This window comes from Budorcas taxicolor, chromosome 2 (genome assembly GCF_023091745.1).
Source record: "Budorcas taxicolor isolate Tak-1 chromosome 2, Takin1.1, whole genome shotgun sequence".
NCBI classification, from domain to species: Eukaryota; Metazoa; Chordata; class Mammalia; order Artiodactyla; family Bovidae; genus Budorcas; species Budorcas taxicolor.
This window is the reverse complement of record NC_068911.1, coordinates 115,361,300-115,383,537: the sequence shown is the minus strand read 5'-3', so window position 1 is coordinate 115,383,537 and position 22,238 is coordinate 115,361,300. Positions and strand designations below refer to the sequence as shown.

The window sequence follows — 22,238 nt, the reverse complement described above, 5'->3', positions numbered from 1 at the left end:
AAATACTTTGGAATTAATTTAACCAAGGAGGGGAAAGATCTGTACACTTAAAACTATGGAACACTGATGAAAGAAATTGATGAAGATGCTAAGAAATTAAAACACTTTCAGATTCATAGCAATCTATACAAAAATTCCAATGACCTTTTTCAGATATAGAAAAAAAAATACTAGGATTCATACAGAACCACAAAAGATCCCAAATAACTAGAGCAATCTTGAGCAAGAAGAACAAAGCTAGAAGCATTGTATTTCCTGATTTCAAATTATATTACAAAGCTTTAGTAATCAAAACAATATATTACTGACATAAAACAGACATAAACCAAAATAGCCAACCCAGAAATAAACCCATGCATATATGGTCAAGAATATACAATAGGGAAAGGACAATCTCTTCAATAAATGGCATTGGAAAAACCAGACAGAATGAAAGTGGACCCATATCTCATATCATACAGAAAAATCAACTCAAAATGGATTAAAGAATCACACTCAAAAAACAAAACAAAACAAAACAAAACAAACAAGACCTGAAACTGTATTACTGTCCTAGAAAAAAACTTGGGAAAAAGCTCCCTGACATTGGTCTTCTCAATGGCCTCCTTTAGATTTGACACCAAAAGGACAAAGATCAAAAGTAAAAACAAACAAGTTCAGTTTGACTACATCAAACTAAAAAGTTTTCACACAGCAAAGGAAAAATCAACAGTCAACAACATGAAAAGGTAATATGTGGAATGGAAGAAAATATTTGTAAATCATATATTCAATAAGGGGTTGATTTCTAAAATATTTAAGGAAATCATACAACTCAATAGTAAAACTCCAAGTAATCCAATTAAAAATGCAAAGGAATTAACAGACATTTTGCTGAGGAAGACATACAAATGGTCAACAAATATATAAAAAGATACTTAACATCACTAATCAGGAAAATGTAAATCAAAACCTCATACCTGTTAGGATGACTAGTGTCAAAAAGTCAAAAGATAGTAAGTCCTTGGCACACATGTAGAGAAAAGAGAACCCTTCTGGGAGTTGGTGATGGACAGGGAGGCCTGGCGTGCTGCAGTTCATGGGGTTGCAAAGAGTCAGACACGACTGAGCGACTGAACTGGACTGAACTGAACTGACGCACTGCTAGTGGGAATGTAAATTCGTATAGCCATTGTGGAAAACAGCACAGTGACTCCTCAAAATATTAAAAATAGAACTACTATATCATCCAGCAAATGACTACTGAATATTTACCAAAGGAAATAAAATCACTCTCTTGGAGAGATCTGTACCCCATGTTTATTGTAGCATAATTCATAGTAGACAAGATATGGAAACAACCTCAGTGTCTGTCCATGGATGAATGGATAATGAAAATATGGTATATGAGTACAAGGGAATATTATTCAACCTTAAAAAAAGAAGGAAATCTTGATATTTGCATCAACATGATGAACCCATGGGACATTATGCTAAGTGGAATAAACCAAATACAGAAGACAAATACTGCATGACCCCACTTATATGTGGTTCTGAAAAACCCCAACTTAGAAGTAGAGAGTAGACTGGTGATCAGGAGAAATGGGGAGATATTGGTCAAAGGGTAGAGACTTTCAGTTATGAGTATGTTTGGGAGATCTAATGAACATTACGGTGACTACAGCTGATAATGGCGCACATTATGGGGGGGTTGTAGGAATGAAGAAACCAATATGAACAGTACTCTCTCAGCAGTTAAGCCAGCACTGGGTGGATGGCGGCTCTGGTGATGAAGCAGACCCTGGGTGCCAGCACTGTCCCAGCAGCAGGGGTGAGGTGATGGAAGGATGCAGAGACCCTGCCAGTGCCTGTGCACCTGGGGAGAGGGGTGAGTGGTGACAGGGGCTTTGCAGGTGGCCTTGGATTCCCAGGCTAGCATCAGGGATTTGGGCCAAGATAACTGTACATCCCTCCCTAGGGACTCCAGCTTTCCCTATGGCCAGTCGGGGCTTGGACAGGTACCCTGGGGTCTCCCCAGTCCCTGCCCCAGCCACCTGGAGATACCAGTGCCAGAGCAGGCTTTGTTCCTTCAGGGGGGGAGTCACCACACTGAGCTTTCCAGGTCACCTTCATGTTTGCTAATGATTTGGAGGATCCCAAGCAGGTCCCCTCATGAATAGAAGCCTCTCCTCTGGCTTTGGTCTCCCCTTCTCCTTCTCATCTCCTGAGCAGTTACCACATGCTGAACCCTCTTGGGAGGATAAAGATGAATAAGAAATGCTCCCCACTCTCCAGTGGTTTATAATTGCATGTGTCTGTGTGTGCGTGTTGGGTGATGCAGTAAAAGAAGGGATAGGGCTTCCAAAGGGGCAGCCAACGACAACTTCACGGCACACACAGCCTCTGCTGGTCCTTGAAGAGCCCTGAGTGATCTACAGCCTCACAGTAAACATGAACCAGCCCAAAGAGAAGTCAGTGAGACCTGGACTTGGAATCCTGTCTGTGTTTATCCCCAGACTTAGCATCACGAGGTGGGAGGAAGTGTTCAGGGCTGGGACTCAAGCTTCACTGCTCAGAACCTCATTCGTATTTGCTTCCCGTCAGGGATCTGAGGTGACGCAGCTGAAGCTGAGGGAAGCCACAGCCCCAGAGACCTGGGGCTGGTCCCAGTTTTGCCCTGAACTGACCCTGAGACATTGGAACATCTAGGGACCTATTAAACATCCCAGACTTATTGTCCTCAGGGGCCCTGCTTTGAGCCTCAGGGTAAATGGAAACTAAACATGAAACACCTCCAAAGTGCTTCTTGCTACCAAAATGTGGTCCTTGGGACAGGAAAAGGCCAGCCACCTGGGCAGAGGTGCTAGGTTCTGATCATAGCCATGCCCATTGCTCACCACCCAGGTGCTTCTGCACTTTAGTCCTCTCACCTTTAAAATGGGAACACAAATTGCATCTTCCTCCAACGACTGTTGCGAGGGTGAAATTAGCTAACAAGAACTCAGAGCCACCTTTTCTGACTGGTGCTATGTGTACATGTACATGTGGGTGTGTGTGTATCTATGTGCACTATCCTCTGAAGCGCTTCATGGGCCTTTCAAAACTCTTCAGCCCTCCCGCTGCCCAGCATGAGCCTGCAGCTGGCATGATGCTGGCAAGGGCGGGACATGGGGTAGGATCCTGGAGGCCCCAAGGGCCTAGCGGAGCCCCTGTTGCCTGTCCGTGTGACCCAAAGGTGAGAGGGCCTAACCCTGCCTGGGCCCTGGCTCCCCTGCTATTCTGTTTACAGATCTGGGGGAGGTGGAAGGGAGGGGATCAAATTGCAGCTGGGTTGGGGCAGCTGGGGCCTGCTGCCTGCACAGACTCACGTTCCCACCTCCCCTTCTCAGACTGTGGACAGAACAACATGTAGGCCTGGTTGTGCAGAAATTGGCACAAACCACAGTTTCCAGTCCCCTCTGGGTCCCTGCCCTGCTTGATGGGCCTCTCTTCCTTCCTGGCAGGGCCACAACATGGGTTGTTTGTGGCTGGGAGCCAGGCCTGGCCCACAGGCCTGCCTGCCAGCTTCTGTCTGCTCTTGGACAGGCCTTCAGAGGTGGGCACTCAGGGCATGGACAGCGCTGCAGCCCCTTCTACACGGGTGGCACACGCCCGTCAGACCCCAGGGGCTGGAGCAGGCTGCAGCCACGAAGGCGCTGCTTTGGGGCTGGATGTGGGTGGGGGTGGGGGTGCCAGCTTGGCACCCTGCAGCTGGAGGGTCTGCAGGCCACCTGGGATGCCACCCCTTCCACCCCCAGGGCAGAGGCTAACTTAACTAACATTTCTGGCCTCATGGACTGCAAGAGGAATATGGCACAGTTCTTGCCCTCAAGTGGCCCACAGTTGTGTTCAAGCTTTATTTTTAAATTTTAACATTAAATCTGGGGGGCACACATTCCTGTAATTCTATGTATGTGCTGTGCTAAGTCACTTCAGTCATGTCTGATTCTTTGTGACCCCATGGATTGTAGCCTGCCAGGCCCCTCTGCCCATGGGATTCTCTAGGCAAGAATACTGGAGTGGGTTGCCATGCCCTCCTCCAGGGGATCTTCCCAACCCAGGGATCAAACCAGAACTGCTCTATTTATTTATAAATTAAGTATATTTTAGTATGATTTGTACACTCTAATGTTATACACAGAATAAGTAATATATAAACACACATAAATGTAAAGAGATAAGGCTAAAAATTTAAACACAAACAGAAGCTCTAAGTTTTCTTCCCACTCCCAGGGATGATCCCTGACAACCCCTGGGGAAGTTTGTACCCTCCAGATACTGGGGTCCCCACAGAGTGACAGGCACAAGATGCAACTGAACACGGTCCCCTGGGAAAGGACCCTGCCAACAGACAGGGCAGCTGGGCAGCTTCCTGCAGGAGGTGGGCCTGAGCTGAGCCTTGAAAGATGTGCAAGTGAGCTCAGAAAAGCCTTCTAGAAAGATGAGCCTGTGTGAGAAAAGGCCCAGGAGCTGAAGAGCAGGGATCCACAGATAGCTCGTGGCCCTGGGGCAAAGGGTGTATGCACCCACAGCCAGCACCTAGGAGCTGGCAAGTCATAAATGAAAATGCAAATTCTTACCCAGAACTTAAAACACACACACACACACACACAAATAAACTAAAAAAGCATAGAGATGAAGAGCATGGCTCTCAGAGGCTGAAACTCTAGGTTTCATCCTGACAATTTCCTCACCAGTAGACACTGGACAAGCTCCTTCAGTTTCCTTATTTGTGAAATGGTGGAAGACCGCCTGGCTTCCCTCAGTGGGCATGGGGTAGTTGAGCCCGGTGCACACCTGGGACTTTGCCTGTGGTTAGGGACCTAGTGGGCTTCTCTAGGCCCTTGTCTGTTGGCGTCCCCATGCCTTGCCCCAGTCAACTTTGGGAAGGTAGAGATCACCATGCTTGTTCCATGGCCCGACTTCTAAAACCCAACCTTGTGCCTGACACATTGCAGATGTTCCATGCATATTTGTGACTAGAGATACATGTCACAGAAGCTTCCAGCTTCAAAACTTACTCTATTTGTCCTTTGGGGGCAGAAATCCTTCCAAAATGCAGTGCCTGTTTCAAGAGAAGGCAAGCACATCCTCACCCAGAACCCAGAGATCAACCTGAGCTGCAAGAAGGGATGTTCCTGAGTCTCATCTTGCCTTTTTAGAACTGTGTTATAGGCTTATCTCCTCCCTCACTGGCAGGACATTTATCACAGCTGTCAGCCTGCTTTCCTCTTAATTAAGGCCCTCCCAGATCCTGTTAATTGGCTGTGGACAAGAAATACAGATAACACACGATCAAGAAAGTGAAAGGACAACCCACAGAATGAGAGAGCAGTTTTGGAAGCCATATAGCTGATGAGGGACTTGTTTCTAAATATATAAAGAACTCGTACAGCTCAATATTAAAAAGACAACCTATATAAAATTGGGCAAAGGATTTGAGTAGACATTTCTCCAAAGAAGATTTCCTGGTTTTCAAGAAACACATAAAAAGATGCCCAACATGATCAGCCCCCAAGGAAAAGCAAATTATGAAGAAAACCATGAGGTATCACTTTATACCTACTAGGATGGCTTAATCAAAAAAAAAAAAAAAAAAAGAGAGAGAGAGACAAAGATACAAATTGTTGGTGGGGATATAGAGAAATCAAAACCCGCATCCACTGCTATTGGGAAAGTAAAATGGTACAGCCACTGGAGAAAAGAGTCTGGAAGTTCCTCAGAAATTTCAACATAGAGTTTCTATGTATTCCAGCGATCCCACTTCTAGGAACACAGATACCCTAGAAAAATGAAAGCATATATACACACAAAAATGTGTGCACCAGTGTTCCCAGTAGCACATTCACAATAACCCCAGAGGAAAAAACCCAATGACCACCACTCATGAATGCGTAAACAAAACGTGGTTCATGCACACAGTGGAATGACGTTCATAATGAAAAGGAATGAAGTACTAATACACACGACAACACTGTGAACTTGGAGAATATTATGTTAAATGAAAGGAACCAGTCTCAAAAGGCCACATGTTGTATGATTCCATTTATATGAAATGTCTAGAAACAGGCAAGTCTACAGAGACAGAAAGTAGATGAGAGGCTGCCAGGAACTAAGGATGGGGGCGGGGGGTAAGGGGTTGGGCAAAATCAAGAGTGACTGCTCACTGGTACAGGGTTTCTTTCTGGAGTGATGAAAATGTTCTAAAATTGATTGTGGTGATGGGTGTACAGCTCTGTGCATATACTAAAAAACCACTGGGTGGCTTACTTTAAATAGATGAATTACATAGTACACGAATTATAGCTCAATAAAGTTGTTACAAAAAACCCCGAGACACTATACAGCCTGTTACTATGTATAAACTAAGAACAAACATGCTTTGGTGAGAGTTTAAGGACTCCTCCCGACTGAAGCGACTTAGCAGCAGCAGCAGCAGCATGAGTTAATACATGGATTTTGTGACATCAGTGTTGGTGATTCTGCAACCTTCCCAAGTTATCTTCTTCTGCTGCTGCTGCTGCTGCTAAGTCGCTTCAGTCATGTCTGACTCTTAGCGACCCCATGGACTGTAGCCTACCAGGCTCCTCCATCCAAAATTTGAGGTTTCTAAGCCCCAAGACATCTAGAAAAGTGAGGCTTATGTAGTCAACACTATTAACTACTGCTGTAGCGGAGATGGTTGCTGCTGTTTAGTTGCTCAGTTGTGTCTGACTCTTTGCGTCCCCACGGGTTGTAGCCCACCAGGCTCCTCTGTCCATGGAATTTCCTGGGCAAGAATACTGAACTGAGTTGCCATTTCCTTCTCCAGGGATCTTCCTGACCCAGGGATAGAACCCATGTCTCCTGCATTGCAGGCGGATTCTTTACCACTCAGCCACCTTGGAAGCCCCAAAGGCAGATGGTACCACGGGCTAAACAGTCCTCTTGGCTTCTGAATGGGCCTTGCAGCTTTTGCCCACACAGCTACTTCTCTGCATTCCACCCCATGTCAGCAGACAGCTGTTCCAGAGCCACAGTGGATGGCCTGCAAGGAAGGGCGCTGAGGCCTGAGGCTCACCTACCAGCTCCTGGGATGGGTCAGCGAATAGTGCATGTGTGTTCTAGTGAGAGGGGACAGGCAGGCGTCATCTGCTCCTCACCAAGTGGCTGAGGGTTTATATAAAGACCTACAGCTGGAAACTAGCACACAGTTGCCAATCTGCCTGCATTAGGTCCAATACATTCATCATTCCCCACCAAACTCATCCTTTCCTTAATTAGGCAGAAGATCGGCCCCTGAGAGGCATCAGTGGTCATTGGGAGGTTGCCTAGCAGAGTGTGGTCTCGTAAAACATCTGGTTTTACTCAGGATCAGTCACCTTAGGAAAATGCAAAGTGGGCCAGCAAAAACACAGGCAATTATGGGGTCATATTTCAGCTGCACCACTTACCAGCTGGGTGGCTTTGGCAAGTCACTTTACCTCCCTGAGCCTCAGTTTCTTCATCTGTACAATGGAGTGATGTCACTTACTTTAATGAAACATAGTAAGGATTATGAGTGAGTGACGGAGTGAAGTCGCTCAGTTGTGTCCGACTCTTTGCAATCCCATGGACTGTAGCCTACCAGGCTCCTCCCTCCATGGGATTCTCCAGGCAAGAGTACTGGAGTGGGTTGCCATTTCCTTCTCCAGGGGATCTTCCCAACCCAGGGATCGAACCCGGGTCTCCTGCATTCCAGGCAGACGCTTTAACCTCTGAGCCAGTTTGGCCCCAGGAAGGATTATAGGAGGTAGCAAAGTGCCACGATCTGAGCCTGTTAAAACTCATATGAGCTTCATGTTGTTCCTCTCTGCCTAGGATTTTTAAAAGCCTTTGATCTGTGTAAAGCAGAAATAAATGCACCTAAATCAATAAATGGTGTTCTCTGCTGAACGGAAAATTTTACTCCAAAGTTGTCTAAAAATACGCTCTGAGATAATGGTCTGGATATCTGCACACACTTCTAAGACAATTGGAGGAAGTCGTGCTGCTCTTTGGGGCTCAGGAAGAGGTAACAGGGGGTGGTCGAACAGGGAGGGGTACAGTGGAGACAGGCTGGTGGTCAGGGGAAGGGCACCAAGGGTGGTCTGGGACCAGGCTTTGCTAGTCTCAGCACCAGGCTCCCTTCCAGGGATGGAGCTCAAGTCACTGGTGTTGACAGGCCACCAGCAACACTTACCAGCTACCCTAGCTCCTAGATCAAACCCCACCAGCAGCCACTCTGCCTTCATGGTCTTTGAGAACAGCCCCTTTGCACTGACAGGATCTCTCTTTCCTGCCTTTGTCCTCCCCAGACTCCAAGGGCAAGAACAGTCAAATTCACTTCTGCAATCCCAGTACTTAGCCCAGTGCCTAGCATGTATTAGGTCAATCCTGAGCTACACTTGAGTCATCTGCAGGGCTTGGTAAAACATACTGCTAGGTGGGACTTCCCTGGTGGTGAAGAGTCTGCCTGCCAAGGCAGGGAACATGGGTTTCAACCCCTGATCCAGGAAGATCCCACATGCCGTGGAGCAAATAAGCCCATATTCTACTACAACTTCTGAGCCCACGTGCTGCAATTACTGAAGCCTGAGTCCTAGAGCCCGCGCTCCTCAGTGAGAAGCCACTGCAATGAGAAGCCCGTGCACCACAACTACGGGAAAGCCAGCGAAACAACGAAGACCTAGCATGGTCAAAGATAAATAAATAAATAAAACTAAATGTATTAAAAAAACAACCATACTGCTGGGCAGCACTTCTCTGGTGGTCCAGTGGTTAAGAATCAGTCTTTCAAAGCAGAGGACACGAGTTCAATCCCTGGTCAGGGGAACTAAGATCCCACATGCCACGGAGGAACTAAGGCCAGGAGCTGCAACCACTGAGCCTGCACACCATAATTAGAGACCCTGTGCTCCGCAACAAATGATCCCAAGTGCCGCGCAGCCAAAAACGAAAGCAAAGACAAAAACCTACTGCTGGGCTGCATCCCCAGGACTTTTGATGCTACTGGTCCTAGGACCACAGGCTAAAAACACTGCAGCAGATGCTCACAAAAGGTCTGTGTGAGGGGCGAGTGAACTGATAAATCACTCGCATGTAAGAACCACTCCTGCTCTGTCTTCTTCCTTGAATTCTTCTAGTCAGGCCTAGCCTTTAGGCCACTCCTTCATAAAGCCTCCCTGACCCCTGGGACCCCTGGTATCAATAACTCTTCTTATCCTCCTCTCAGTCTTGAGGCCCAGGTGCACCCCACCCCTGCACACACTTTGGCCTCCCAAAGCTGGCTCTTTCTGGTAAAGAGAAGGCGGTCAAGGCTATGGTGGCATTGCCCACTCGGCCAATGAGGCAAACTCTCCAGGCAACCTGTTCCCATGGCCCCCTCCCCGTCCTGTGCGCGGGTCACCAGGTCTACTGCAGGGGGTCACCTCTCCCACTGAGGGAGAAGAGAGTAGTGAAACCAGGAGACCACACAGAGCCTGTGGACCCAGGGGCCCCCAACACATCCACTGGGGTGATCTCCCCAGAAGACTTAGTTTCCTGAAGGACCAAGAATTCAGATGGCCTGAAGTCATATCCATATCCATGTATTCTCACTGCCAGGCCCGGAGGAAATGCTCGCTTGCACAGTTCATCACTACCCACCATCAGCACAGAGGCAGGAGGGTGGTCAGTGCTGCTTGCAAGGGGGAGGGAGGAAGTCCCGGTGGTCAGCACCAAGGCCAGTGGCGTGAAACAGGGAAGATGCTAGCAAGGGGCCCTGTGCTCACAACCCCAGGGGCACCATTTACATTGTGATCCATGTGAACAGTGCCCTCTGGAGTTGTGCAGTGCACATCCTGTGTGGTTTTACGTAAAGGTTGGTCCTGCCAACCCTGGTCTGAATATCCACCGCATACCTAGCAGGTGTTCTGGCTGCTGCTGCTGCTAAGTCGCTTCAGTCATGTCTGACTCTGTGCAACCCCATGGACAGCAGCCCACCAGGCTCCCCTGTCCATGGGATTCTCTAGGCAAGAATACTGGAGTGGGTTGCCATTTCCTTCTCCAGGTGTTCTGGCAGGTGTCCGCTTGAGGCTCTTAGAGGAAAGCTTGGCTACACCCTGCGGCCAGGAGAAAAGTACTTGAATGAGGGCATGCCCAGCACTGTGGGAGCCAGGGAGGAACGCTTGCCTCTGCCCGGTGAGGTCAGGGTGTTGGCATGTGGAGGCAGCCAGCTCCCTATGGACTGGTTAAGCCAGCCAGGTTGGAGGCTGTCAGGCAGGGGCAACTGAATCTGCCGCCTCAGCGATGGGGCTTGGATGGCTTCTCGCTTTCCAGGGACACTTGGTGCTGCAACTCGTGGGGCCAGATGGGTCTTGTGGCTGGTTGCTGCCTCCACCCTTTCCCCTTGCCATGATGTGCATTTGCACATCCAGAAATGGGCCCACCTGGCCCTGGGGGCTCCCCTGCCCCTGGGGAGGATAAAGGAATGGAAAGGGCAGGTCCCCAGACTTTCGCCAAGCAGCTCAGCCTGCCTCACATGGCCAGATTCTTGGGTTTGGGGTGCAAGTTTCCTGGCTTTGCCCAGCTGATGGGCCACATTCTCCAGGAAGCCTCTGGAGTGCCTGACCCTGACCCTCGGGGGCCTCTTCCTCTGAACTCTTAGGGACAGTGGGACTCAGCCTCCACTCTCCAACTGCTCTGTGTGGGGATGGTTGTCACGCCACTCCATCCCAACCACCTGCCCCAGGCCAGCTCCACACAGAACTCTGACTTTCGTTAGACGTCTCTGAGAGCTCAAATAACTGGTCCGAGCGGTCCTGGGAGCACCTTCTGGCTTCCTCCTGGGCCCTGAAGGACAGGGGCGCCTTGTGCTCTGTGCCTCAGCCTGCACTCCTGTCACATTGCATGGACCACACATACCGGCTTGCTCGTTCATCACCCCGCCAGACTAGGGGCCACTTTGGACTCATGTCTGTGTCCCTAGATCTGGTCTGGGGCCTAGCACCATGTAGGTGCTCAATCAGTGTTTGCCGTTTGGATGACTTAACTGCTAGATTCTGTGCCCGAGGGCAGAGTGTGCTTGGGAATGAGCCCTGGCTGTTCATCCCAGCACCTAGCTGGGGTCCTCCTCTACCCAGAGGGGATTAAATCACATGATGAGTTTTGAAGTCCTACTGCAGCTTGCTTATACTGTTAGAACTGGCCAGAGATTTCACTGTTTGATGAACTTAGTAACATAGAAGACCAATGCATAGCTGCACTCACACACTGCAAAGAGACAGAATGATGCAGTTCAGCTCGTGCAACTCTGGCCAAAGTAGGAAATCAAACACCACATCTGAGGCACAGCAGGGTGCAGCCTGGTAAGGACAAACCCAGGGAAAAAGGCTTCAGGGATGCTGGGCCAATGGCTCCAGGGTCCATGAATCTCAGCAGGGAGGAAGCAACCTTTCAGAGCGATCTGCCCTCTCCATCAGGGAACAGTACCTGGGACAGGTGAGGCACAGCTGTGGCTTCTGGCAGATGAATTCCTTGAAAGTGAAAGTGAAGTCGCTCAGTTGTGTCCGACTCTTTGCGACCCCATGGACTGTAGCCCACCAGGCTCCTCCGTCCATGGGATTCTCCAGGCAAGAATATTGGAGTGGGTTGCCATTTCCTTCTCCAGGGGATCTTCCTGACCCAGGGATCAAACCCAGGTCTCCTGCAATGCAGGCAGACGCTTTAACCTCTGAGCCACCAGGGAAGCCCTTAGATGAATTCCTTGGCTTTTCCCAATCAAGACCCACCTGGCCAATGGTCTTGACTCGGACATCCTTCCTTATGCTTTTTCCTGATCAAGTCATAGACTTAATCTCTGTGCCTGAAAAGTCTTTTCCTTCCAAATGACAAAATTCAAGGTCCAGCAGAAAGGCCATTCCTCTGTGAAGCCCTCACCCTGCCTCCTCTTCGAGGCAGGATTAACTTCCCTCCCCTGGTCCCCTTGGCTCCCTGTAGCATGCTAACAGGATGGAACCAGCATATAATGGTAGGAACTTTCTTTGAGAGGCCCAAGGGGTGGATGGTGGTGGAGTTCCCAGCCTCCTTAAATCTCCATCGCCCTTCCCCATGTGCTAATGTTAATATTAAAATGAATACACTTTGATATGAATAATTCACATTTCCCAGTCTGGTAAAGTGAATACAGCTCCTACAAAATCTTTCCCATTTTATAAATCTGAAAGAGACAATCTAAGTACCAAGCCGGCTACTTGTTATGCAAATAGATACGGTTTTCAGGGAAGTCCCCTAGTTCCTCCTTCCCTCCACATGACTGCCCCTAAAGCCACGTCATGTAGAAATCCTGGTCTTCCCAGGGCTATGAGGTCTGCCAGCCCTTCCCTACTGAGATGCAGCTGGGAAGTCATAGCCCAGTACCCAGCAAGTGTCTGGCACATGCCTCGTCAGCAACAATCAGGAGTCAAAGAAGAGACGATGAGGTGGGGTCTGACTCACACAGTGGAGAGACTTTAACTGTGGACTTGTATACTCAGGGTATCACTGCTTCCATTCCACAGATGAGAAAACCGAGGTCAAGTCAGGGCTTCCCGAAGGCCCCTGGATGGCTCTTGCCCTAGCCCCATCCAGTCCTGCTCATGCACATGGATATGAGTAACAGCCAGTCATCTGGTCTACATGGGGCTCTGAGGTGGTCTTGGCTTCCTCTCCACTCTCCCTCTGCCCAGCTGAGCTGCCCAAACTCATACTTTCCAATCTCTCATTCTCAAATTGTTTCTGCAAATCCAGGGCTGCTCTCTGTCCTAGATTCTAAACCACAGCAGCACTGGCCCTCCCTCCCTGATATCAGGTTGAGGGGCCCAGGGGGCAAGAAGGAGGTGCTACCTGTGTCCAGTTGCTCCCCCACAAACCCCCACAGCTCACCTGACAGCAGACAGCATAGAAGATGCCATCTCAAGCACAGGTTTAAAAGCTGGGTCACAGACGCACACATCTAATTGGTGCATTTCTATTTTTTTTCTGCGGGCATTTTCCCTTTCTGATGGACTCTAACAAACATTTTACTGTTATATTTCTTGTAATACTGCCTGGAATCATTATTTAGACATCATTAAAAAATCATTATATTTTTAAAAGGAAGGCTGAGAAGTTCCTACGGAAGAGAACAACAGAAAGCAGGGGTGCGTGCACATGCATACACACACAACGCTGTACCCACACAAAGACACACATATGCCAGTTTGGTTGGACAGAAAAGAGAGGTTTATCACCACACCGCCTGCAAAACAGAAGTGAATGAAAAATTTATAGGGCTTTTTACAAACATTTAGATTGTTGAAACATTCTAAAAAAATCCAGTTTGACTATTTACAGCAGCAGTTCTCTGATAAACCAACCCCGAAGTGGTTACTAATAAGTAAAATTTACAATTCCCAAATGGACCTGCCTTCCACAGAAATATATCATAAACATTAACCTTTTTTTTTTTTTTAACACACCAGAACCCACAAAGCCAGTGCTCACATTAACTGAAGGCACTGTGTGTGATAAATCCTTGAACCCTTTACTTTGAAAAGGTTTCTGACTTAATGTGCTGATGATAAGATTTCCTATTTTGGCAAGAACATCACCAGATGGTGCTCTTTGGTGCCAGTTCTAAAACAGGGGCTCCCCGAGATGCTGGGGTACACTCAAGCAGACCAGGATTGGAGGGGCTGGAGAGAGGGCCCCACATGCTGCCCAGGCCATGTGGGTCTGCACCCTATAACCAGACTCACCCACAACAAGCCGATGCGAGGGTCTGACGCATGCGTCCCTTGACAGCCCCACTGTGATCTGGCCACCCGTTCTCCCTGGGGTCTCCCCCTGACCTGTAAGCTGCCTGACTTTGGCTTGGAACACAGAACTCAGGCGGATGCTCAGAAGGTGTGGGACTGCCAGGGGCTTGGACAGCCGGGCTGCCACCGCCTCAGCCTGCACTCTGGTTCCCGGCTGCAGGGAGTGAACAGGGTAGTGAGTGATGCTTGGTTTCAGAGTGCACTGCGAGCGAGTGGCTCTGGCCTGATACTTCCTGTTAAGGGAGGAAACCTCACTGGTGATAATTAGTGGCTCAGACACAAGTCTCTTTGCTACAGGAACTGAGGCAGGACAGCCAGCAGAACCCAGGATACATAAAATGAATAAATGTCATCCAACGCAGGGCAGACTGCCTCACCACAGGAGTGTGTGTGTGTGTGTGTGTGAGAGAGAGAGATGCCTTTACTTCTCAGATACAAAGCCAAACGTAATGGCTGCAGAAAATGGCAATTTACCAATTGCTGCAGGGGGTAATTTATTGCAATCACTGTGGTTGTCATTGGCTTAGTGATAATTCTCTCTACATTCGGTGCCAGCAAGGCTTCACAGTCATCTTTACTAGCTAGTTGGTGCCTCTCTCCGGTAGGGAGACAGACAGAGAGACAGACAGAAGGACAAACAGAAAGACAATACTGTCCAGAGGACATAGCCTGGACGGGGAAGGCCTGCCTGCGCAGTGACCCTGGAGGCCAGGCCGCACCAGCAGCACAGGGGAGGCCAGAGGTGTGGAAGCTTTTGTTTCATTGAAGTAAACTATGCCAAGTTCAGTCTTATGACAAGTACTTTTGATTGTTTTCAACTTGTTGGAAAACTGGTGATTTTGAGAAACTAGCTCTGAGGAACCATGGGCATCTGGGCCTTTGATGACCAGAATACACACCCTGTTCTCCAGACAGGTTTACTCATTACCAGCAACAGGTCAGGGCCTGAATGGTTCCCTGCTAAGGCTCCTCTGTCTCACCCTGTGGGCAGGGAGGGGCATTGTGGAATGTCTCCAGAGTCCAGCCTAGACCAGCAATGCACAGACTGACTTTCCCCTGCTCAACTCATCTGCCACCCCTCCTTCCAGTCCCCGCCGCTCCCCTCTTCTCCCAGAGCCGTCACCTCCACCTGAAGTCTTGACTTCCTTCTGTCCATTGACACCCCTCTTCCCTGAAGATCTAGCCTGAGCCCTTGGGCATGCAAGGCACCTCCAGCAACCCCCCCCCCCCCCAGCCCCCCACTCTTCTCCCTCATTCTGAATACAGAAGCAGCTGTCCTCATGCGGGATCTAGTTAGACAGATCTAGGTGTGAATTCAGGTTTGACTGTGCACCAGCTATGTGACCTTGGGCAGGCTACTTTCCTTCTCTGTTCTGATGGTTAAGTAAGACAGTAAGCATGAAAGCTCCCAGACCTACATCTTACAACTGCTAGTTCGTACCCATGGCCTGTGTTCCGCTGTAGGCCACCGGCCACATGCAGCCTTGGACTCTTTCCCTTCCGCTGCCTAGGAGCATTTTGTATCCTCATTTGGCTTCCCAGTTGACTGTAAGTTCCCTGAGGGCTCTCCACTCCTGTGTACCTACACAGCCCCTTGGAGAAGCTGCCCTGCCAGGAAACCACACTGCCTTCTGAAAGCAAACCCTCCAGGCAAGAGCAGCACCCCCATGGTTCCAGCTGTGATGCCCTGCCCCCTGGGGTTCTCCCCAAGCCCCTAGTTGTGTCCTGAGCTCCCCCAATCTTGTGATTCCCCCTCCCTTCACATGTCACACAGAGCCATGCCAGATCAGAATGTTCTAGAAGAGCTGTAGCAAAACTTTGTTGTTGATTAGTCACTCTGTCATGTCTGACTCTTTGTGACTCCATGGACTGTAGCCTGCCAGGTTCCTCTGTCTATGAGATTTCCCAGGCAAGAATACTGGAGCAGGTTATCATTTCCTTCTCCAGGGGATCTTTCTGACCCAGGGGTAAACCCCCATCTCCTGCATTGCAGGCAGATTCTTTACCATTTGAGCCACAAGGGAAATCCACAGCAAAATTACGAGAGGACAAAGGCCGCCAAGCCAGAACTCACAGAGCAGTCAGATCTCCAGCCTCCAGCCTTCTAATCTAGGAACACCAGGAGGGCAGGGCTTTCCCAGATCGAACCCCCTGAACTCTTATCACAACCCTTGGCCACCTGGCTCAGCACGTTTTATTTCTTCCCTAAAAATTCCAGGCACCACCTGATTTCCAGCCAGTGTGGAGCCATCTCTATAGACAGCCACAAAGGGCCTGCTCGACCTCCAGGAGGGGCTCGGCCCCACATCAGGTCATGGCTCATTTGCCAGACCCCCACCCCACTGTATCTATGCAATACTGACCCATGTGCACGTCTGGCTGGGCACCTGGGCTTGGCACAGACCTGTTTGATTCAAAAGGCCCATTGGGGTGACTCCACAGGCACAGTATTTGGCCAGCCTATCTTTCACAAAATCTACCTGGAGGGCCCATCTCACAGGGATACCTGAAGCCCCTTAATATCCTTAGCTGTCAGCACTGAATGATTCACCTTCAGAGAGACCTTCATCCCAACAGCAGGGCATGCTGTCACCTCCCCAAGCCCACCAGTCAAGTCACAGGCCTCCCCTTTCCACAGCCTGACAGCCACCAGAAGCATTGGCTGCTACAGTCCTGGGTCTTCCCATCACAGACGGCACACAGGCTCTGGGAAACATGCCGTCTGCACTTGAACCAAGACAGCCTACTCCCCAGGGAAGACTTAGGAGGCCCATTCACCCGTCCATAAACTCCTTTACATTTACCTGGACTGATTTGATAGTCTTGAGACTGCATTTTTCACAGTTTAATCTAATTGGATAGCTCTAAAAGGCTTAAAAATGTGCTGTGTGCTTCGACCCCACCTGGATCTCATTAAACTGAAGCTGGAGTAAGAAGTTACTGCCTGATTGCAGACCAATTAGGGCTCACCTGTTGCCCGTTTGCCAGATGACAATGGTGACTGATGAGGACAGACTGATTGGAAAGAGTTGAGCATCAGGTAATTCTCCCGTGACAGCGTTCCGTACCTGAGGACGGGGGAAATCTTTTGCTCTGGGTTGAAGAGACAATGCAGGGGTTTATGATTCTGCATAAATTTGCAGCCACTGATCCCGCCAGGGCCGTGGTCAATACCTCCAGCTCAGGAAGGAGCCATCTCTGGTTTTGAATCCTGGCTCCCTCGCATTAGCTGTGGAACCTGGGCTTCAGTTCTCCCACTCACATTCAGAAATAAGTGGAGGGTGTTGGCTTTCGTGTGATTATAAATGACAGCCTACACTCATCCTGCTAGAAGTAGGACTCAAACCAGTTCCTGAGTGCCTGATACCACGTTAGGGCTCAGTAAATGTTGAATGAAGAAACAATTAGGCAAAATTTGGACAAGTAGTTATAGTCAGTGGTTAGGAGAACAAAAATGCTGTCAGAAGAACGGAGTCTCATGTGTTCTTGGGAAAGTCACAGGGCTGAGAGAACAGCATTGTCTATTTCATAGGACAGTTGGAAGGTTCAAGTGTGCTCACACCTATAACATGCTTGGCACGTGGGGAGCTGACTATTCACTGATGATGACGATTGCATTTCAGTTATGAAGTGGTGCTCACTGCATGCCAAGGGCATGAATGGCTGACATGCAGAGGCCTGGGAATGGCAGATCAGGTTGGACAGGTAGGTGGGCCCAGCTCTGGGGCACAGATAGGAGGAAGTGAGCCTTCTGTAGCCAAATGTTTGAAAACCACCTAGTGTGCCTTGTCCCCACCCCTTGCCTTCCCACCTCCAAGTTCTGTAACCCAAACTAAATTGGGGCCTGGGCTGGGCTCAAGACCAGGTCTGCAACAGAGAAGGGGACCATGGAGGCCACGCCCTAGTGAGCTGAGGGGTTCAGACAAGAGGAGCAATGAGCCTGTAAGGTTCCCAGCTGCTTTTCACTCAAACCCTGGGAGAATGGGAAGGGGTCTGATATTTACTGTACTCCTGAACCTCAGCATTATCACACAGTGCATCCTCCCCCAGCAGGCACTATTGTTCCTGTTTTATAGGAATATAAGGTCCCAAGCCCTTAGCAGTTCTTATAGATGAAACAGGTTCAGAGAATGGAGGCCGTGCTTTAGGCCACACGGTAAAGGGCTGTGATGAAGGCAGGCACCCTCCTCTGCAGTCAGCCACTCCACTGTTCAGGTTTGCAGCTATGGACTTTAGTCCTTACATTTCCCCTTTTAACTATCTGAAGCCCTGCCCAACAACTCTGATACATCCTGCAAGGGAAGGGCCCAGAGTTAAGGGCCCAGAGTTAAGGACAGAAAACTTGGAGGAGAGAGGAGTTCATCTGTTTGGCATCTCTAGGCCAAAGAGGGCATACCTATGGTCCCAGTGTGACCAGGCCTGGTCCTGGGGAGCTCAACAAGCTTGAGGCTGTCTGTCCAACCCTCCAATGAACAAATGGCCTGGCCCAAGCTCCCTGCAAACTCTGAGGCCACGGTCACCACATGCCAAATCCAGGCCTTCCTCCCCCAGGCCTGGCTGAGGTCACTTGTCCATCATTCGAGGCCTCTTTCAGGAAAACTTTTCTGTCCCAGTGATAGCCCCTGACCCACGAAGTCCATTCATGCATCAGACATTGCTTAAGTGTTGTAGCGGAAAGTCAATTGACTCCATGTTGGATCTATTTCTTTGACTTGCTTTTCATTGCTTTTGTTATAATCATACGTTAGGGCCTGCCTCAGAGAACCCTGTCCCTCTGCCTGACTGTTAATCTAGAGCGCCCTTATTCAGCTCCTAGGGAGATAATCGGACCCTGTCCACCAGCGAATGGCTGTAAGAAAGATGAGAAGAGCATATCCCTTTCCCAAGGCTGGCCATTCCCAGAGATGTTTCGCAAGACTGATGGCCTTTTTTACTTTACTTCCTCATTGCCTCTATTCTGCATTTTGGCCTTAGTTCCTCACTGCGTCTCTCTCTGGTTCTATAAAAGAACCTAGCACCCAGACCCCACAAGATGGTTTTTTGGAGATATTAGTCTGCCATCTTCTCGGTCAGCCAGCTTTCCAAATAAAGTCTGTTCCTTGCCTCAACACCTTGTCTCACGGTTAACTGGCATACTGTGTGGAGAGCAGAGTGAACTTGTACTTGGTAACAAAAGCACCTGTTCCAAGCTGGCCCCTCTGGAGGCCACTGGGGATACAGATGACGGTAGAGCGCCCTCCAGGCCCTCCTGACTAGATGCTAGGGGGGTTCACTCTGCAAAGTTGGACTCGGCCAGCTGTGGGTAGGACCTTGTTGTTGTTTCGTCACTTAGTCATGTCTGACTCTTTTGCAACCCCATGGACTGTAGCCTGCCAGGCTTCTCTGTCCATGGGATTTCTCAGGCAAGAATACTGGAGTGGGTTGCCATTTCCTTCTTCAGGGGGTCTTCCCAACCCAGGGATGGAACCCATGTCTCTTGCATTGGCAGGTGGATTCTTTACCACTGAGCCAACAAGGAAGACATAGGTATCTGTATTTTTAAGAAACCATGCAGGTGACCGAGGGTCATGCCCAGGTAAGACTCTTTGGTCTTGTGGATTTTCGGGCCCCTCGCCTGGGATTCCTCAGGCTGCCACAGTCCTCTGAGAGCATGACCTGTCTCTTCCAGTAGTAGCATCCTCTCGGCTCTCCAGTTAGATAAATCTGTGTACAAATCCTACTTTTGCAACTTAGTACTCGTGTATCCTTATAAAATACCCATGCTGTCAGAGGCTCAGTTTCCCCATCTTAAATGAGATAATAATGGTGCCTTTCCATACTGAGGATTAACTGGAATACTGTGAGCAAAGCAAGAATTCTGGTGTAGATAATGCACAATAAATGTCTGCTATTAATCATATCATCACTGGACTCTGATGGACAGAAATACTTCCCTGTATTTCCAGGATCCCTATCTGCAGCCTGTGTCTCAGAGGCGGCCTTGGAAACCTCTGAGGCCTCTCCCCAGAGTCCTCTGCCGGGGCTCCAAGACCTGTCGGCATTTTCCCTGAGGACCCAGCCTCCTGGTCCTCAAAGGACATACTAACTCGTCGTACCCTCCCCTTCATCTAACCCAGAGTGAGCAAAGTTCCAACCACGCCTCTCTGGGCAGCCTGCCCCCAATTTCGCGGAAACCGGTAAGTTTGCCAGGCAAGAGCTCCGCGGGCAGAGGACACTGGTCAGCCCAGCCTCTTCCCGGTCAAGGTCGGGAGCCCCCGCCCCTGCCGCCTGCCCCGCCCGGGGCAGGCACAGGGCTGGGAGGCCTGGCGAGAAGATCCCGCCCAGCGCTCCGGCGCTCCCCTGTGACCGCGGGCGGGAGCAGCGGGGAACGCGGGACCGGTGGACTCGGCGGGTCCGCGGGGTGGGGCGCGGGACGCAGCATCCCGGGGAATTAGCTAGGTCCCTTCAGTCCCGACCCCGGCGCTGCGCGCGCCCGGCCCTGCCCACCTCGGGTGGCGCACGAGGTTGGGAAGGAAGGTATACAGGGAGTGGAGGACCCAGGACCTGGGTTCGCTGCCGCCGGGCACACGTGGCTGGGTCCCAGTCGCCCAGGTTTCCTGCATGCGTGGGGCGGCCCAGGCGCAGGAGGCTACGGGGCAGCCTCCGGGGCCGGGGTCCCTGGCAGGGCGCAGCCCCGCGGCGACCTGGGCGAGGGGCCACTCACCTTTCAGGCCCGCCGCTGCTCGGAGCGGCGGCAGCAGAAGGTCCGCGGCGGCGGAGGCGGTGGCCCGGCCCGGAGGCTCCTCCTCTCCCGGTGCCCCGCCCGCCTGTGGGGCCGGACCTGCGGGGGAGGAGGCCGCCCTCCTGCCGGCGGCTGCTGCTTATCCGGCTTGGCCACCTCCCCTGGGACCGCAATCGGGGAGCTGCAGGGTCCTCGATCCCCGCCTGGTCCTGCAGCTCCAGCAGTGGTGGTGGGCGGCAGGGACAAACGACCCTCCCCTCCCCCGGCCTAATGTTCCTAAACTTCTAGAACTACACCTCCATCTCCCTCATTAAAGTGGACAACTCTTAACCCGGACAAGCAGGGCGTCTGGAGTCCGCAGTAACTTCTGGAACCGGCTGGCTCCCCTCATCCGAGGGACACCTCAAATCCACGTCCATTTCGTAATGCCAGGTTAAGTGGCAGGCCAAGTTCACACGGGTGGGTAGATGCCAAGGCACCAGTTCAACCTGGCTTCCTTCCATCCTGCAAGGGGCGCAGCAGCAGAGGCCCCCTCCTCCACTAGGCTGCATCCAGGCCTCAGTTGCTTCCGTTGCTCCTCTGTCCCTGGTCTACCCTTAGCGCAGACCTCTGACCCTTCTTCAGAGTCCTCACTTCCAGGGCCTGGGAACTGGGGGAGGGCCCTTGGGAGGGCCCTAGTCTCCTCATCTAGACTTCCTAGGCTTGAAACTACCACCCTGCCCAGAGACAGATGGCCTCCAGCCCTGGGCGCTGTCCTCCACTCCCCCATGACGGTGGCCTCCCAGCACAGCCGTGAGTCAGGTATAAGGTGAGGATATCTTTCAGGTACCTTTCTAGAGGTTTGCGCCGTCATCTGAAGCCCTTTCTCACCTGCAGTCTCATCACGTGCTGCTGACCACCGTTCCTCTCCTTCCACAGGTGAGGACACCGGGGCTCTGATCGCTGTGGGGCACCAATGTCACACATCTTCTGGGAGGCTGACTGGGGGTTGCCTGGCCCCTGGGACTCTCTCTGGATTAGTCCTCTAGGACATATTCTGCTAGCCCTTGATAAAGAGCTTCAAATTACTCCAGGATCCCAAGCTGTTCTGGGGAGATAAGTCCTAGGGAGGGGCTATCTGAACCCGGAGACCAGAAAGGCAGGCGGCTGGGCTTCAAGAATGGCCCCACAACTAGACCTCAGGGAGCGCAGTGATGGGGAGGGGCAGAACTCTGGCCAGGTGGTGGAGTGAGAGTCCTTTTCTTTGTCCTCTCACTTCACCAGCATCTTGTGCTTCCTCACTTCCATAGGTTTCCTCTTGCATAAAATACCCACCCGCCCCAGCTCTCCACTCTGCCAGACCCTGAGGCCCAGCTTCTCTCCCATCTCCTGTGCCACCCTGCCCCAGGAAAACATCCTCTCTGAGCTCTGGAGCAGTTCTCATAGGTCCTTTGTGCATTCCACACTCAGGGAGCCGCACCATATCGCAATGTTCCAAGTGCTGGGGACACAGTTGCCCCATGCCTGGTTCTGGCCCTCGGATGGCAGGTTGCCTCTGCAGTGACTTTGGGGAAACAGGAACGAGCATGTAGCCTTCTTTGGTGCCCCTCACATGGTGCCCTGCACACAGTAGGTGCTCTTTCAAGATCTTCTCTGATGAGGGTCTCTGAGCACCCTTCCTGTTACTCCAGGGAGTTGGAGCACAA

General features: G+C 50.7%; 1 protein-coding gene and 1 non-coding gene across 2 annotated transcripts in view; both read right to left on the bottom strand.

Moving 5' to 3' along the window:
- STEAP3 (STEAP3 metalloreductase) overlaps positions 1 to 20,588 on the bottom strand; it is a 46,723-nt gene extending 26,135 nt beyond the window's left edge. The window contains exon 1 of the mRNA XM_052656625.1: positions 20,536 to 20,588. The gene's annotated coding sequence lies outside the window, so the exon portion shown is untranslated. The remainder of the gene's footprint in view (positions 1 to 20,535) is intronic.
- Positions 7,698 to 7,776, bottom strand: TRNAS-GGA (transfer RNA serine (anticodon GGA)). The gene has a single exon. It is a non-coding gene; the product is annotated as a tRNA-Ser (tRNA).
- Positions 20,589 to 22,238: the final 1,650 nt, after the last annotated feature.